The sequence below is a fragment of the Cyrtonyx montezumae genome, unplaced genomic scaffold (assembly GCF_038088225.1).
Source record: "Cyrtonyx montezumae isolate F1298 unplaced genomic scaffold, pur_monq_1.0 scaffold_8, whole genome shotgun sequence".
NCBI classification, from domain to species: Eukaryota; Metazoa; Chordata; class Aves; order Galliformes; family Odontophoridae; genus Cyrtonyx; species Cyrtonyx montezumae.
In genome coordinates, this window is record NW_027072089.1 from 67,915,467 (window position 1) to 67,934,529 (window position 19,063).

At 39.7% G+C, this 19,063-nt stretch overlaps 1 protein-coding gene across 6 annotated transcripts in view; it reads right to left on the reverse strand.

Annotated features, from left to right (window-relative positions):
* Positions 1-19,063, reverse strand: part of CTNND2 (catenin delta 2) — a 619,666-nt gene that overhangs the window by 258,542 nt on the left and 342,061 nt on the right. The gene's annotated exons all lie outside the window — the stretch shown is intronic.

Here is a 19,063-nt window from a genome sequence, read left to right on the forward strand (position 1 = left end):
AAAACATTACACAAACATTACAAAGGCAAGAGGTAGGCAACTAAGCAAGCAATACTTGACAAAGCAGGGTCTTACACCACAATACGATAATGTGCTATTTGAATGTGTAGAAAAGCAATCAGAGATGTAACTACCACATCTCTTGCTAACACTCCTGTGAGATTAAAATCATGGATGCAGGATTCTACTAGCTTAGCTTGGGCTGTCCAGACAAGCTGTAGCCATGCCTGCTAGAATTCTCTATACATCCATTGCATTTGCAGGTTTTGTTACACATACACTAAATATTTAGAAAATGTGAAGCAAATATATAAAGTGATATGCAGTACCAATGTGAAAAAGATGCACAAAATTACTAAAATCTCATTAAAAGTGTCTGGAGGAAAAGAATTTCTTCCACTTCCTTCTCTCTAATCAGCTTATGCCACATTCTGGTTTTCTTTGAAAGTTTTCAACATACATGTATGTTTTAAGTGGAATATCCTATTTGCATATTTTTCCCTTCAAACAGTTTTTAGATTAAATTGCCATTAGCACACTACTGCAAGTTATTCTCCTGTTCCCCTCATTGGAAAGGATCTCAAAGATACATTTTACCTAAAACTTCTACAATTATTCAGGAAGTTTATATTACTCTTAAAGGAGTAAATTCCTCATGGTCCACATTTTAAAACGTTATTTAGCCTTGCATCCAAGATTCATATGAAAGGCCTGGGTTGGAAGAGATCTCAAAACCCACCCAGCCCCAACCCCATGCCATGGGCAGGGCTGCCACCCACCAGCTCAGGCAGCCCAGGGCCCCATCCAACCTGGATGGAACACCCACAGATTCTCTGGGCAGCTGTGCCAGCACCTCACTGCCCTCTGAGTTAAAAACAAAACCCTCCTAATATTTAATCTTCCCTCTTTCAGTTTTAAAGAATCCCCCCCCATCCTATTATTATCTGCCCATGTCAAAAGTCAAGTCTCCCTCCTGCTCATAAGCTCCCTTCAAGTACTGGGAGGCCACAATGGGTCCTGCACCTTGGTGACTGAATCTAGCAACAGCCCCACCACAGCCCACCATCCTTCAGAGTGGCCGAAAATAGAGCCGACAGTGATAACATCCAAGTTTTTGCATCAGCTTTTTTCACTGCATACTCGGTTTGGTCTGTATTTACTGAAAATATACAGGGGAAAAAAAAACAGACTTGCTACAGAATAAAGAATAACACATCCTTCTGGAGGCAGAGCAAGCCTTTTGTCCATTTACAAAGTAATACTGCTCTTCAGAACAATACATTTTCCTTATAATCCTCCTTCCAGTGAACTAAAAGATTTCATCCTGTTGTCATGGCTGTACAAGCTACATATTAATATGCTCTCATTACACTAGTCTTCTGTTGAGGTAGCCTTGATTCAACCTCTACCAATCATCCTAAATATGTAAGTACCAAATACCAGTTTATTTTCAAGAAAACTCAGTGGTTTATTCAATTACTGCACATACTATTAGGACTAGAACACTCTTAGACTACACAGTAAAGATACACATAACCAGAGAAACTTCTTTGACTGTACACATTATAGATCAAGCAAAGAAGACAAAGAATATGAGATAAACAGAAAAAGAAAACCAATATTACTCATCCATGCTTCCTAAAACATTCAAAAAGGCAAAGATTTCAACAGATAATTAAAATACTTCTATTTCACAAACACAACCACTAACAAATCCCAGAAATTAAAGATATCAGAACGTGAATCACTCCAGTATTTCTCCTTTTGTATCGCGATACTGTTACTGAAATCCTTTTGTCACTACTGTTACTGTAATCCTTTTATCACCTTGTTAGACAACGTCAAGGATTTTTCCATAAACATACTGCCTATCACCTTCAACAAAGATGTGACTTACTCTGCACGTCTATATAATTTTTGTGTTAAATATTTGTTAACTCATAGAGAACAAAACCTACTCTATAAGTAAATAAGTACATTTTAAGGTAGGTCCCTTAAATGTGTTTAATTCCAAGCATAATCTGATACTTCTCCATATGTTCTGCTAAGCAAATTGAATGCACAATTTCCAAAGAGTAAGACGTCAATACTTGAACATGAAGCACTAGCACACTTTAAAGCTCTTAAATTATGTTAAGAAGTAAATAGATAAAAAGATGAAAAATCAAAAATCACTTTCAGTGTTCCTATTAAGCTGCTGCTCCAAAAGCTGGAGTTGCTAGCTTTGCCTTCAAGTAAGATCTCTTTTCTGATATTCTGATATTTTGATATTTTAACACACATATATTTATGGATCTACACCTAAAAGCAATGGATTTGATCACATGTTATAAGTATTACAATGACTAACTATAATGCTGTAACACAATGTCAAGCACAGCAATGACTGCAGAGTAACAAAGTCAAGACGCAATAGGTAAGGACTCACTCAAGCACAACATGGACACAGAAATAAGGGAAATAAGCTGCTTACTTTCAGAAGGGCTTGCTTCAGGTACACAAGGAATTCCAGAGAGATACCCTTGCCTCCACTGCCAACCCTTAAATGAGGTCTGGGAAGGGGTGGATTCTGGCTCCACACTTTCTGGTCACTCAGGTGTACTACATATACCTGAGCTCCTCTGGGTTGGCCCTGCCCTCCCACTAGGTGCTCAATCACTGCTTCAAGCTGTGGCTTAGCAGTTCAGCTACAGCAACCAAAAGCTATTGGGATAGAGGAGATTTACATCTGCTGCTAATGTCAAAAATTACACTGATGACTGCAGAAGAGCTAACATACAATTACAGCTGAAATCAACTGTAGGTCTGTAGACTTGTAGGCTTTTATATGGCTTTTATAGGCTTCTTAAATGAAAGGCTGCATAACGGATTTCAGACAACTGCATCCCTTCGCATCCATACACTCAGCCCTTCTGTATCTTGTTGTGCTGTTATTATGGAAGACATTGGAAAGATGGTTAGAATAATTGATCAAAACGAAGGCTGTGAACTCAGGAGAATTGATGCCACTCAGAAAAGGACAGGTACAGCATGACTCCTGCCTGCTCTAGGTTAGCAGCAAACAGCTACATCCTCCACAGCCTGATGCTGTCAGCTGATCTTTATTGTTTCCATCAAACAACTTGCATTAATGCAGTCTAAAGCTCGCAGAAGTCCTGAGAAGCAACAAGGTCAGAATGGAAAAGCAGCGATCAATATACTACCAGGAAGTAATAAACATGGGATTAACCAGGCACATTACTATCCTCACAGCCAAGGAGGCTCGCTACTTACAGAAAATGGTTCTCTGAACCTAAAGCTATCTTGAAGGCACTGCATACTCCAAATTGTAGTTGCCAAGCCCTGTTCTCACAAGCCACCATGCCTTCATTCTGTCACTCTGAATTTCATGATATGCATGGAAGCAATGAAAATAGTTTCATTCCCCATTTCCTGACCAGCCCACGCCAACCAGTAACACCATTTTGCTCTTGTGAGACTACAGGGCATCAAGTCCACTCAAAACAAATCCACATACAAATTCAAGGACAACTAATCATTAAATCTACAGTTAGGCAAGCTGTTAATTACAAATGATGCATTTAGTGTGAGTAGACACAAAATTCTTCTAATCACATTCCTGAAGAAACAGTTCTTTTTCTGCCTTCTAGGTTAAAAACAAATAAAAGAAAAGAAGTATTGAGAAGAAGAAAACTTATCTGAGGGCTGAAGAAACTACAGTTAATTCCTAAGTAGCCAAACAGTGTAATCTTTAGTCTGAAAAAAGGCTGAGGAATTATTTGATTGCAATGCTGGAGGTGCATCACAGCAGAAAGTATGAAGAAGGCTAAATGGCTCTAGAAGAGCTGCAAGAGAAAAGAGAAAGAAAGCAGACAGGATAGGTTGGAAAATTCCAAACGGGGTACATTTGTTTTATAAAACATATTAATTAACTAACTATAAGAACAAAGCATATGGAAAGAGAGTCTTCTCTGCTTTCTGAAGTTTCCAAAATAAGACTGACTGAAAACAGAATGACCATTCTTTTGCACCTCTGTGGAGCTCACAAAAACAGATAGCGGTCAGGCTTCAAGAGAGGGATAATCTGAGCCCTACTAAAAACCCTACTAGATTAAGACTTACTTATTATTCAGTGGTATGGAAAAAAGGTTGAGCCCTAGGAAAATGTTTTTGGGGCTCTTTATTGTGAACAAAATCTCATTTTCCAGTAGAATAAAAATACTGTAATCAGACAAATGTAATATGAGAGAAATATACAAAATAATCCTCAATTTCTTTTTCAGACCTTCTTTAAGCCGTCATGGAAATAAATACAATAGACACATTTAAATGACACTGGTAATCCAACAGTTTATATCAATATAGTAAACTGCTACTTTGGAAAAATTTTTCATTTTAATAAGGCAGAATCATTAAAGCTATTCAAATTAATGAATACACCGGCATTTATATGTGCTTCAGACTGGCTTTCAATTTGTGCCCTTTGTGACAGCCTTTAAGAGTCACCCTGCCTCACTCAAACCTTAAGGAGCCCTATGAATTCATGGTACTTTAAGCAGTTGTAAGTGCTAGAGCATACAGTGCTGCCCTCCTCGCCAGGACTTCAGAGCTCATTAGAATTATGAAATACCCAAGTGACAACCTCAGCATGAAGTAAACTGCCTAGATTTGACTGGATAAACTTTTCAGCCCCACTTTAAAATCTTCCATCACAAAACAGTCATCAGTGGCCTTGTTAAAGCAGCTTCCCTATGTCTGTGATAAGAAGAACATCACTAATGAGATGCAAGTTGAGAGTAAAACCCAATGTCCATTATCTTACAATAAGAAACAATTACCAGTAATGTGCTTACACCAGTTAACCTAACTTGATTACGACTCCACTCATTTCAACACATTTTATCTCTGGCTACATGAGGCTCCAAGTATCAAGCTTGGAATTGGAACAAACTGCAATGTAATGCACTCAGGAGATTTGATTTCTTAACAAAGAGGATTGACCACCCACAACTGCCTGTATAGATTTTTCATTTCAAACGTAATGACAACATCACTCGTGTAATTTGTGATGAGTTTTTCTTAGATTACAAGTCAAAAAAAACACAAAAAGCCACCCACATGATGTTAACACTAATAAGACAGCAATGAGACTGCAGCCACAGAAACTACAAAAGAAACAGCATTTTTTTTTCCACTGTTTTCAGAGGATTGGAAGAAGTGAAGCGAAGTATGGCTTCATTACAAACATGCAACGTGGGAGAAAGAGGATACAAACAGCAGGATTTCTGCTCTGAACTCATATGTAACAAGATATTTTATAGCCACTAAACTGGCTTAGTATACTTGTAAAGAAACTGAAGTGAGGCCAGATGTAAAATTATAGAGAACTGATGGAAGAGGAGGAGAAAAATCAAACATCTGTAACAATAATTTTGGTAAAATACTTACCTTTTTTGCCTGAAATGTATGCAGAAGCCTCTCCAAAGTGCTTGTTGGATAACATGCATCTTCTTATACCATCAGAAAAGAACAGTATGATCTACAACAAATGTTACTGATTCTACATCAAGAAATAAACTCAGAAAGCAGGTTTACGTCAGCACAACCCGATGGAAAGCAAAATACCAAAGAAAATGCCTCTAACCCAAGTGCTGAAAGTGAATGCAAATCGTCAAGAGGTGACAGATGGTTACATTAACCAGTAAGACGTGACAGGCCATATGGCAGGACCAGCTAATGCATACCTTGAGTGCATCGGTTTGCGCCCCCAGCACACCAACGATCTGCACTAACAAACCAAAATAGACTCTGAAGTGAATTCCTTTTAATTTGAGTTGAGCTTTTTCTTAAAAGTCTTCTCATCTGTTTATATTTTACATACACACACTCTAAATATACTGATTTAGGTACCAAGGTATTTTTGCTTCCACTGTTAGGTTTTTACTCAAATATTGAAAAAGATTAAGGAATTTCAGAACTAAACCAATTTTAATCTTTACACTCTTTTACCCATTCCTCTTACAATGTTCTGTTCATAACTCAGGGCTCTTCATACAAATAAAGGAGGTAAGTGATTGAGTTATCCAACACTAGGTGTCCAGAAATAACATGATGTGTTCCTTTTGCATCTGTGGTCACTTTAAATTGTTTTGCAATCACCTCTCCTAAAAGTCCTCAAGACTGCAAGAACATCCTTGCTTCACTTGTCAGTATCTTAGCTTTTCTTCAGGCTTTCTATTTAAAAGACTGAAGTGCAATACAATGACCAGTCTGAGTTTTCTCTTGTAAACTATCACTGCCCTGACAAACCTATTAGCAGTTTCACGTTCAGGAGTGTAGTTCACACCCTGGAAATTCCCAGACACAATTTGTCTGCTAACCAGATTATGGGTCTTAGGAAAGTCTCCTGGAAAGAGATTGTCTCGGGCTGCTTAAGGGACACTGCAAAATGCACCTCTGAACTAAGGTTAGCACTTCTCACATCACTGCTAAAAATAAAGGAAGGAAGCAAGAAACAAAAAACAAACAAAAAAAGTTTTAAGTGCAAGGAAGTTTAATATGTCTATGTAAGAGTTTTTAGGATAAATCTTACCCCTATTTAAACTAATTTTTAAACAAAATGTTGAAATCAATTACATTCCCAAGTGCATTTAAAAGAGAAAGAAAGAGAAATATGTTCTTCAGCTTTACATGTTTACTTTTCAGTCATGAAATGTGTTTTTGCTGATAAGTTGTGGTTATCAATTCTTTTAATTCTTCAGTGGTACTAATCTTGGAAAAAAGAAAATAACTCAAACCAAGCATTTTTGTGGAATCACAAGCATTATTTTTCCTACAAATGTCCTCATTCTGTTGAAAAGCATTCACCTGCTTAAAATATTTTATCAAAAATAAATTGTTAGTGGAAGAAGACTAGTGTGACTGGGAGCAAAGAGATAAGAGGCAAAGATAGCCAGGAAGAAACAGCAGATTAAATGTGACAGACAAGTTCAGGGAGATAATTCCCATTTCATTTCTGATCTAGGGAACTGTCACTGAACAAAGAATAAAAAACCAGCTAAAACTCCCCCAAACAAATCACTACTACACAGCAACACCTCGCATTCAACACGGCAGAAAGCAAAAGATAAAAATAATATATATAAACTACAACTAAATGATCACATTGGGTGTGATCCACAACAGGCTCAACCATTACCACTTCTTTGTCAGGCACTGCCAACCAGGCGAAGAGCGGTGAGCTTGCGATCGCTGGCACCAGACCTGCCCTCCTCGCTGGGGCACCCAGCCACACAAGAGGGGATGCTGGTACATTTCACCAACAGCACCAGCACAGGCACATCCACATCCATGGACCTTTGCTGGGCTGGAGACCACTTCCAGCAGCCAGGGTGATTCGCTATAAAGGCACCGCTGCCTCCACTAAGGCCAATCGGGCATTACTTTAGTGATGGGTACCCATGAACACTTTGCTTGCTGACTGTGTTTAACAATGTGGAAAAGTATAACCTCTGAAAACACCCAGCAGCTCATAGCCCTTCCCATGAACCAAGCAGCAGCTCAGCCAGCCATCAGTGAGGGAGCTCCCCCAGCAGAGCTGGGTGCGTAGCAGGGAGCCAAGCAGATCAGAAATCCAGTGCTTAAACCAAACCAGACATAGAAGCCTCAAACTGGCACAGAAAGCACATGTATTAACAAGCATACTTTGCAGGAGAATAATTCTCAAATTGAAAATGGTTTCCATGTTAACATTTTGGGAAGGATATTGCCAGGAAAAAAAACCTCACTGGGGGCAATGAAGCATCAAAGTCTATCCAACTGCAACAGTCCTTCACTGGCTTTTGCCGGGCAACGTGGATTTCTGGTCTAACCATACTAGCACTAGTCAGCTCTCAGTTTCAGTTGGTACTTTTCCTACTAACAATGAAAATGCAAAGAAACTGTTGCAATGAATCTCAGTCATGCATTCATCTTTAAAAAGGATGCTTTTCTGTTGAGCACTGCACATACTTCTTCAGCAAATATGACATTCCAGACTCTGATACACAGCTGAAATCCAAGACACCACATTTGGGGTTTACTCACAAAAAGAATTACAGTTGCAGCTTATCTTCTGTAATTCCTTTTAGAATGAGATTGCACATTATTAGATGTGTGAACAATAATAACTTCTGGAGATTTTATCTGTAACACTTTGTACCCAAAGTTGCATTTCACCAAGAGAATGGAAGAAGTATCAGATAGCATTGTTCTTTTGTGTCAAAGTCATCTCTGATAGAATATTAAGCACTTCCTTTTCCCAGTGGCTTTCTCCTCCTCAGTACCCGTTAGTTAATTCACTAAGACCCCAGGTGGAGGTTTGTGACACTCCAGGGGAAACTGGTCTACTACCTCTGCCTTTTTTTCAACCTCAGTCATGAAAGGGAATATCCCTTGGATATTCTGTGATACACTACATACTCATCAAGTTTTCAACCTCTGCTTGAGACTCACTGCATTAAAAATATGAGAAAAACAATGCAGATTTTAATAAATATATCAATTTCCATAAAATCTAACTAAATTCTTTAGTTGAGTCTGTAAAACGTGCAGACCACTGATCATCTATTTTTACAATTACAGCTTTTTGTTCAATAGATTGTTATAGTACTTATTATTCAAGCTGTTTTTAGGTTGTCCTCATTACGTGTGCATTGAGACCTCTGCTAGAACGCTTAATAGTAATCTGCTATTATTAAAATCATTATAATCTACCACAATTCTAACAGGTCTGTTCTGAATAAAAGAAATGCCAAATGTAGAGACAAAGAAAAGCAACGCTGCTGCCACCGAGACCATGAAGGGCTTAAGTACTTAAGCAAAGGTTACACTGGAGTAATTATTGCACTGTTCCTATCAAATGAAGTTCTCTTTTATTCCATTATGTTTATTAACATGGCAGCAAGAATAGTAAGCTTTTTAGTATCAAACTTCCAGGAAGTCAGAAAAAAAATTCTTACATAAATCCTTCTGTAATAAGCAGCAAACAAAAAAAGGAAATGGATGGTTACAGATATTTTTTAAGTAACTTATTTAAAACAAACAAAAAAGAAAAAAAGAAAAAAGAAAAAACAACACAAAAAACCCAGCAGAGCAGACTAAACAGTCTGCCATTAATCTCACAGATTCAGATTATCCCCAAAAGCATAAAAAGAAAAGGACCAAGATGTAAGGGTCTTGTCACTCAATCAGAATTTAAGCTGCACAGGCTGCTTCAAAAGTAATGCCCTCTATTTATTTCCATGGAAACTCCAACAGATACAAAGCACACAATAATGTCACTTGATAAGAGTAAATTCTCAGCTACAGAACACTATTTTTCTATGGAGTTATCACAATTAGCTATGCACTTCTGCCAGCAATGAACAAGAGCTTGCGTGTCGTACTCAAAATAATCTGTACCAGTGGAGGTGACCCACTGCCACCACAGCTGAAACACTACTCACTGTCTCACTGCACTCACACACACTGTTTGGTCTCCACAAATGTTCACCAGGCACTGATGAATGTCAATGGGTGCCAATTTTTCTGCACGGAGGAATTCAGTGGCACACATTCGTTTCATCTGCACTCCCATGCCAGACACCATTCTGTCAGACTCTGTGCATCTACTGACACGGGTCACACAGCAACAAAACAGAATGGGCTGGTAAGAAGGTTCAGCCCCTAGTGTCATACCAACACCCTCTTTGGACATAATGGGTCAAAAATCACAAAATAGGAGGCGTTACTTTAAGAGCAGCCCTCATAAAAATAAATGGCCATGACAAATGCTGAAAGGGAAAAATGGTGACAGAAGATCACCAGCAAAAGAGGGGCAGACCTAGAGTAAGAAGTACAAGGAAGATTCTCATGATAGTTAAGAACAATAGTTTCGCAACAAACTGGAAGAAAGTGGAAGAAGTGCTTCAGCTTCAAGGACTTGAACAGCACTTCCAATTAGAATGACAAGATGCACTGCAGTCCAAAGGTGACAAACACTTCAGGGATATTGAACCGCCCCATAATTAGTTCATGATTATTCATAAATGCAAATTACTGTCATTTGCATACCGAATGGTTACCTCATGTGTGAAACCAATACTTCCAAGATCACGTGACTGGCTGAAGATATTTGCATCAAGTTTAGTCTGACTTTACGAAAGCAGCCTGAAAGCTACTGCAGACAAGGAAAAGCAGAGATGTGCATCACAGTCTTGACACACTTCAAAGAGACTTAGACAGTAATTCATAAAATCACAGAATTGTAGGGGTTGGAAGGGACCTCCAGAGATCGAGTCCAACCCCCTGCCAAAGCAGCTCCCTAGCCCAGGTTGCACAGGTAGGCGTCCAGGCGGGTCTTGAATATCTCCAGAGAAAGAGACTCCACCACCTCTCTGCAGCTGTGCCACTGCTCCGTCACCCTTATATTTGTGCACCTATTTGTGCGGAACTTCCTATACTTCAGTTTGTGGCCATTTCCCCTTGTCCTATTGCCTCACACTGCTCAGAAGAGTCTAGCCTTGTTCCTTTGCCTCCCACACAAAGTTCATGAACTCTCAGATGCTCAGAACAGGATCCTAAGCAGGACAGGACATAGATCGCTTTGAAGCAGAATGTTATGTTCAGCATTAGCTTCAGACTCTGGTCAAATGCAGCTCAAGGTACAACGAAGAATGGCACAAACTAGATAAGAACTCCAACTTCAGACTGAAAGAAATGCAGAATTTTGATGTGCTTGTTCAGAAACCGGAAAAGTGCAATCACGACTTGAGAGCCACTCTAATGTAGTTAGCAGTTGCAACTTGTCAAGGGAAAACGGAAGAGCCTTAGATAACACAAAGATCCTGAACAGAAACCTAACACATCACAGCTGGCTAGTGAGAGACCTAAAAGCAAAGCCTGCTGTGTGAAAACATGCCACTAATGTGTTACTTTTTGCCTCCACTCCCTCCATGATCAGATGCTATCTCCTCAGAAACTTGATCTTGCCTTTGAAAAAAGGCTGGGAAATCCTTCAACAAATTACTAATCCTTCACTAGTAGACTCCATTTAAAACCGTAGCTGTATAAGCTAGCAGACTCTTAAAGAAAGAGGGAAACACAACCATTCTTTGCACAGCAAGCAAGCTTCTACGTGTCTTGAAAGTTCAGACAGATTAGTGTAGAAAAGGTATGGACAAGTCTTTCCTGAGCACAGAGGGTCACAGTTGTGTACAACTCCCCATACAAAATCCTAACCATGCCTAACACTCAAAGTTTTACTTCTTACAAGGTGAGGCCTCAAAACACTCGACTGTACTCCTAAGATACACATCTGAGATTTACTGCAGTCAAGTAGCTCACTCAGGTCTTTCCCCACTCTTCTTTTCAGCCAAAGATCCCTAATTTGTAACTAGCTATTAATTGCACTATTAGCTCAACTCCTCTTCTAATCTGGGCAGTTCTTTCTACACAGGATTAATCTTTCTCCGTTCAGAAAATGCCTCCTAATAACACATATCCAGAAGTTTCCTTGGCATACTCCTGGGTCTTGTGCCAAGAAAATATATTGAAAAAACATTTTTCAAGTGGCCAAAAGAGTTCCTCTTGTGGAACGTTATTAGTCAGATCCTTCCTTTCCACTAATTTTATCTTCAAAAAGACAAACCGAGAATTCTCCTTTGACCAGGTCCTCATCCTACTCCATTCTTGCAAGAATATCCATCTTCTCCAGCTTAACTAAGTATTTCCCAAGTGACACTACAGAAAATGTGTACTCACAGTTCTGATAGGAAACAGAAAGACACCAGATATAATGTAAAAAAAGACTGGTAAGCAGGTCATGCTGCAAATTACTCCATTAACCACTTACCTTCCAGTCTTGTATTATTCTTTCCATCAGCTTTTGTCATAATCACCACCTCATTCTTCCACCTCGTTCTCCTCTTCAGCGCGTCTTAGCCCCCACTACATCACCTTCCCCTTCTAAATAATCAAGGAATCCAATTTACCCTTCTTTGCAAATCATGCTCCCAGGCCTTCAGAACAAAGACTTTGAAGAGATTACAGCACCTTTTGGTGAGCCAACTCCCTGCTGAACTGCAGAATGCTGAGAAGGTGAGTGGTGGGGGGAGGACCCTATATACTTTCTTATTATCCTTCCTTATACTTTCTTGACACAGGAAATCTGCCCCAGCACCACAGAGCCAGAGTTCCTTCCCTATCTTTGCTTTCCTCCTAGGCAACACAGTTTAAGCCCGTGGCTAGCTCTAGTCCTAAAATCAAAAGGTTTTACTGCCCAAGAGCAACACAGCTGGCCACCTGATAAAAGAACTGGGCTCACAGCTGGGTAGGAAAAAGAGGCTAAGAGGCCATAAGGCAAGACACAGACATATATTACATAAGAGAGAGAAATACGAGAAAACATTTAAGAATTTCCTCAGATAAAATGAGAACTGCCTTAGATTCATAGCTACTTGTTTTAAAACTAACATGGAACTTTTCTATCCTTCACTTACACACTAGAAGTTGCTACTTGATGCACTGGCTAATAAATTCTACTTCATCCAATTGGCAGTTTCATATGCCATGCCTTATAATTGTAAGATTAGTCATCACTTGGTCCTCTTGATTTCAGAATATTAAATTCTGACTTTTGCTTCCAACCACTTATGGTAATAAACAGTTCCATGAATTCATTATCATTAGACTATTTCCTTCTGCCCTATCTAATGCCATTTTTACTAAAGACAAAAACTATCCTGTCTGCTTTGGGTCTATACCTAGGCAATCAAGTCAAACTCAGTACTATAGCAAAATTGGCCACATCTCTGCAGCTGCTCACAGAGTGAATTTGGTACAACATAGTTTCTGTCAGCCACCACTGACAAGCCCTGTGAACACTCTGCATCTCAGCATGGGCATACAGACACTTTCCCACCCACGCTTTAGCTTTAAATAAAGGGAACCTTCCTCATTTCCCCAGCTTGAACTCTTCCTGCCATAATTAACCAATTTATTTTTGATCAGAAGCACCGGCACTGTTTTAAAGCCACTGTGTGCACAGCAGAACCAGAAGCTGTTAGATAGCTCAGTAGAAAGAGTAGTTACTTTGCTCACTGGTTCTGCACTGACTTCCCAGATCCCAACCACTTTGCTGCAGACAATGTGTGTGCCACAGCAACCAGAAATTATGATTCCCATCATGATAAAAATGAAAGTTTCTTCTCCCTTCCCTTGATTATAAAGAGAACACAAGGGACTAAGGATTTCTGCTCCTGTTTACTGGGACTTTCACAACAAACACTTCTAGGCTATTGCATAATGCTTTGCAATGGGATTTCAGACTATGAGGAAGCTACAGCTCATACTTCTGAACCTTGGTCCAATGCACAAGGCAAATAAAATCCAATTTACATCACACAGTACAAGCACTTCCACTGATGCCACAAAACCTGAGCAACAGAAACTGGGAGTTCCCCTTGCCTAATGCTCCCTACCACAAATAAGAGCACTCCTTTCTACTCTAATCAGACAAACTAAGGCCAAAGAGACTTGAGAAGGCCCAGAGTCACACATCTGTCATCTGGAGGGACAACCAGCTACACCTGGACATTGTTCAGGCTTGAGGGACAGAAGTAGAGCAGGCACAAACAAGACAGCTCTATCAGCATGCCTCCAAGAGCCAACAGTTGGGACCTATCACAGTCCAATACTCTGTTTCATGTAATCTCAACCCTAAAAAAATACAGATGAACATAAGCAAGAAAAGGCTATGTGATTTAAAAACATCAATATTAGCTTCATATTGCCAAACAAAGGCTCTGAGAACTTAGATCTTTGACCAAAGCACTGTTCTTCAATGCAATATATTATGTGGGATTTCAGTAGCAAAAAATAAAAATAAAAATAATAAGAAAAATAGCAAATAAAAAAAGGACAAGAGGATTTCAGATCCTTTGATAAAGCAGCTCTCAGCTATGGACACTGGCTTCTCTGCTAGCTTTTTGCCAAGCCCTTCCCATATTTCTTTTCAGGAGAGATACAAGCACAGACTGTTGAAATTCTACTCTGACACTTAAGGAATTTCTCCACCTGGCTTGTGTGCTTATGAGCAGACCCTGAATCCAGCATTCTAGGTGTTACTGCTGCAGTTCAAGACCAGAGGCCAGAAAGTGCATGCCAGCTTGTATGGTTACAAACAGCAGCAAAGGCCTTGGCAGCACTGATCTGAAGAGTCTTTGATACTGCATTCACCTAAAAATCCAGAAACAGACACTGACATGCAGTTTCCCACGTTTAGCCAAACTACTGCAATTTTGTGCCAATTGGATCTATTTACAACAATGCTGTAAACTAGTTTTCTTTTCCTAAGAGCTTGTTATCTTGAAATAATTACCATTTGAAAGATGTTCAGGAAGATCAGTTAAATGGTTTACCATGTAAGAAAAGGAAGCAAAGGGAAAGGTTTTGACCAGGATGCAAGTTTAGATGTATTTGCAGTGTTTAATCACACAGGAAGTCAAAGCTCAAGCTCATTAGCTCAAAGACATAACAATGTAGATGGGGCCTCCTTACTTGTTTCTGTCAATTATCCCTCTCTTAAATTCCATCTAAGATCTGAAAGATGCAAAGCAAAAACCATGGCAATAAGAAGATATTTAAAAGACATCTACTTTGCGCCTTCTGCTTTATTGCTGAAGACTTCCCTTTCAGATGCATTCTTTAAGGAGGATTTGATCACTCTGGTAAATGTTCTAATTGAAACAATTGATAACTTAATTATCACTGAAGGAATAGGTGGAAGCAGAACTAGTGGCAAGACAAGGAAAAGCAAGGTGAACACTGAAATGTCTATTTGTACCAGCTGAGAGTCCAGCATCAGCACTTCTATCCTCTGTATCCTTTGGGTTACAATTAGAAGAAAACTTATGTCTGAAATGCTATAAGATACCTCAATATATTATTTTGTTCTGCTTTCTTGTCTGAAAGAGTCTCAAAACAAACAATAGTAGAGGGAGGAAAAAAAAATATCCTGGTTTTCCAAGAACAAAAGGGCATTAACAATGTTCTCATGTGTAAAGGTTCTGACAGGCAGATATAGGAATTTTCCAGCTAATAAAAACAAACAGAACCTAGAAAAAAAATCAATAGAAGACTATTTTGATTAAAATTAATGAAGCAATTTTGTTCTCCCTATAAAAGAAATACAGGATCCCGTAAAAAGAAAAGAAATATAGTTAAGGGAAACAGCTGAGTGTCCTTTTTGTTATCATCAATCGAATTGATAGCCCAGGTCTCATTGCTTAAGTTAACAGTGGAAAATCCAAAGATTTTCCTTCCTTACTTGTCCAAGGAAGACTCTTAATTAGCTCAGCACTAGGCCTCCAAAGGATGATTTCAAAGTGCTAGCAACTTTTAATTCTGTGTAGTGCAGATCCCCTTGGGATTAGCACTGGGGTTAATGTTTTGCTCGTGCCTTCACTACTTGTAACACGTTGTTCAAAAGCTGAATGACGATGCATGCTGTGCAGGCTTGCCTACATATGTGAACACTGGCAGTCAAAAATAACATTTTTATCTGCATATAGTTTAAATTCCTTGCAGAGGGTGACAGTAACACGACTTAGCACTAACACTGATTCCAATACTAACTCTGCTACGGGAGTTATTCCTTCCCCATGTAGAGACATGAAAGAGGAGGATGGATGCAGGTCAGCTCACACGCAGTCATACACAGTCATTCTAGCACAAATGCACAGCAGTATGGTTCTGTGAGAATTTCTAACATGAAGCTAGATTTTTTTTTCCATTAACCTATTAATCTATCTATGTATCAAATGATATATAGATGATCTGGTATTTTCATACAATTTAAAGGAAGACTAAATCTGTGGTATATCAGTTATCCCATATGCAGTCACATGAGCTGATCTGTTCTGTGCCCACAGGATCACAACCCAAAATAATTGAACTTGTCAACACTCACCAACAAACAGCAGTCCTGCCATAAACAGGAAACCAAGTTCAACAAGTCACATGCCATGAAAAGCATACAGAAGGAGATAGGGCAAAAGAGCATTCCTAGCAAAGTGTGAGAGGAGCAAGACAGGACAGATGAAGGAACAGAAGGAATCAGTTAAGACCCTGATAAACTTACAGCACTCTACACTGCAAAGGCTAAAAAGCCTATTTTTATTTTAACTAGTGCCACATTTTTCTAAGTCGGCGGTATCACAATATTGTAACGTTAGTACCACACACACACAGAGTTCTCTCTGAGAAAGGGCAAATGACTTTCTTATTTTACAAAGACTGGAAAGAAGATTCTGCTTGAAAATGGGAGACTGAGCACTGAAGTTTTTTTTATTAAGTGGTATAAGGAGTGTCTAGGGCATATTCCAGCATTTGTTTCAGTGTTGTTTCAATTGTCACTCAATTGATTCAATGTCATGATGACAAGAAGAAAGGCAGCATAAGGTTTTTACCACTTAATTTTACACAAAGTGATTCACATCAACACACATTTCTTAAACCTAACCTTTCTGGTGGGCTGGAATTATGAGGCAGTCTTCAAACATACCAGAGAGCTGAGCTCCTCCCCTGTGAGAGAGCTAGAGCTCTTCAGCCTGGAGAAGAGTGGGCTCTCGGGGGACCTTCTAGCAGCCTTCCAGTACCTGAAGAGGGCCCACAGGAAAGATGGGGAGGGACTTCTTGTAAGGGCATGCAGCAATAGAATGAGAAGAAATGGTTTAAAACTGGAAAAGTGGACATTTAGACTAGATATTAGGAATAAGTTCTTTAGCGTGAGGGTGGTGAGACACTGGAACAGGTTGCTCAGTGAGGTTGTGGATGCCCCCTCCCTGGAAGTATTCAAGGCCAGGCTGGATGGGGCTTTGAACAACCTGGTCTAAGGTCCCTTCCAACCCAAACCATTCTATGATTCTATAATACTCCATGTTTTCCTTCTAGCTTTTAAGAACAGTTCATAATAAAGCAATATCCAGAACCATCTTCCATTGTCACAGGTGTCCCTAGTCTTCCCTAGGAGGGATGAAAAGGCAGAGTGGCTCTGCAATGCCAGGGCTGCTCCCCATCATATAACCTGGGGCACAAACTGCCTCAGTGGCACCCTTTCAATGCCTCCTCTCTCCATGGTCTTAAGCAAACATCTTGGATTGTGCATCTGATTCTTGCCAGCAGGAGATGCTCCAGAGAAACATGCATAGTGGGTAGCTGTGCAATGCTCAAAAAAAAAAAAAGAAAGAATAATAATAATAAAAAAAAACATTCCTATGTTTCTGTTGCCTTCTGCCCTGTGTAGCCCTTACTCCAGGGAAGGTTGGCCAACTGGCACCAAGCAGCACTCAGCAAGTCAGCCCACACATGGTACCAGCAAAGAAGGAAGGTATTACAAGATGAAAAAGCAGCTTGGAGCATCTTGCATATGAAGAAAGGCTGAGAGATGTTGGTCTGTTCAGCCTGGAGAAGACTGAGAGGGGATCTCATTGCTATTTACAAAACTTTAAAGTGCAGGAATAGAGTGGAAGGGGCCAAGCTCTTTTCAGTGGTTTGCAGCAACAGGTCAAGGGGTAACAGGCAAAAACTGCAACATAGGAAGTTTCAAACAAACATGAAGAAGAAATTCTTTATTGTGAAAGGGACGGAGTACTGGAACAGGCTGCCCAGAGAGGCTGTGGAGTCTCCTTCCCTGCAGATATTCAAAACCCACCTGGACGGTTTCCTGGGCAATCCTGTAGGGAACCTGCTTTAGCAAGGGAATGGACTAGATGGTGTCCAGATGTCCCTCCCAACCCCTATGAGTCTGTGATTCTGTGATTTACAGACTGGGCTTCCTGAAAGCATAGCACTCCTTGAACTATTGCATGGGTTAAGTGTAGGAGCAGCACAGATCAGACAGCTACTGCCAGGCCACAATTTCAGTTCCTATCAACAAGGTAACCATGCCAAGAATACGCCCAGCAATGGTACAGTTACAAGAACCACCAGGTACACACATATGTGTGTACGCTTGGCAGCAGTAATGGTTCAAGTACAACTGGACTCAAATCCATTTCTGAGGGTGCCTCTAATGTTACTTGTAAAACTGAGTTACTGCATGCTTTTGCATGTCTTATTTTAAATTCAAGATGCAGCCTAAGCATTACCTTTTTTAATAATTCTAAGTTGTTTTTATAACCTAGTTTGTAGGAAATTATTATAAATGATTCAATCTCTTCAAACAAGTCTTACACAGATTCAGTTTTGGGCAATCTATGTTTGTGTTTGCATTTGCAACTACAATCTTAAGAAACGTTGATCACATCTGAAGGTCTACTCTGTTAATCAACTCACCCTGGCACTGATACCATTCTGATTAGCACCTTGAGACACAGCACTACTCATGAACCAGACAGCTCCCGCACAGATGTCTAACATCACACTAAATAAATAAATGCAAATAAATCAAAATAAAAGAAATGCATTATTTGTGTTTGCAGTCATTAATACAAATATTTTGCCCCCTGGTTATGAAAAAAAGATTACTTTGAGTTAACATCACCCCTGCAATGACACACACATACCAATGAAACTTTGCATTAATGTAGGCCAATTGTTAATCAGTGCCATGTGGCAACTACACCCCACTCCTCCTTTCTGAAAGAAAAACCATCTTTGGCGGCAGTGAACAAGCAGCAATCCTAACTCTAAAGCATACATTAATTTAAGCCTCTAAGTAGCTCATTGACTTCAGCGCATCCAGCAGCAGTCTCATAGATTTGGTCAAGCACTTCACACCGTTAGCAGATGTGTAAGTCCCCGAAGGGCTGGGAGGCCACAATGAACGCTACAGAATGTTAAGGGAAGACAATGGAAGCCGGTACACAAGAGGGAACTTTTGCAAAAGAATGGGGTCATGTGACAGAGATCCTTCCAAGGACTACTTGAGAGGCATGTCACCACTGGGGGAAAAAAAAAAAAAACAACAAAAACCGAACAACAGACTATTTACTAAAACTCTGTAGCTTCCTCTGTTGTTGGTTGTGGTGGTTTTGTTCTTTTT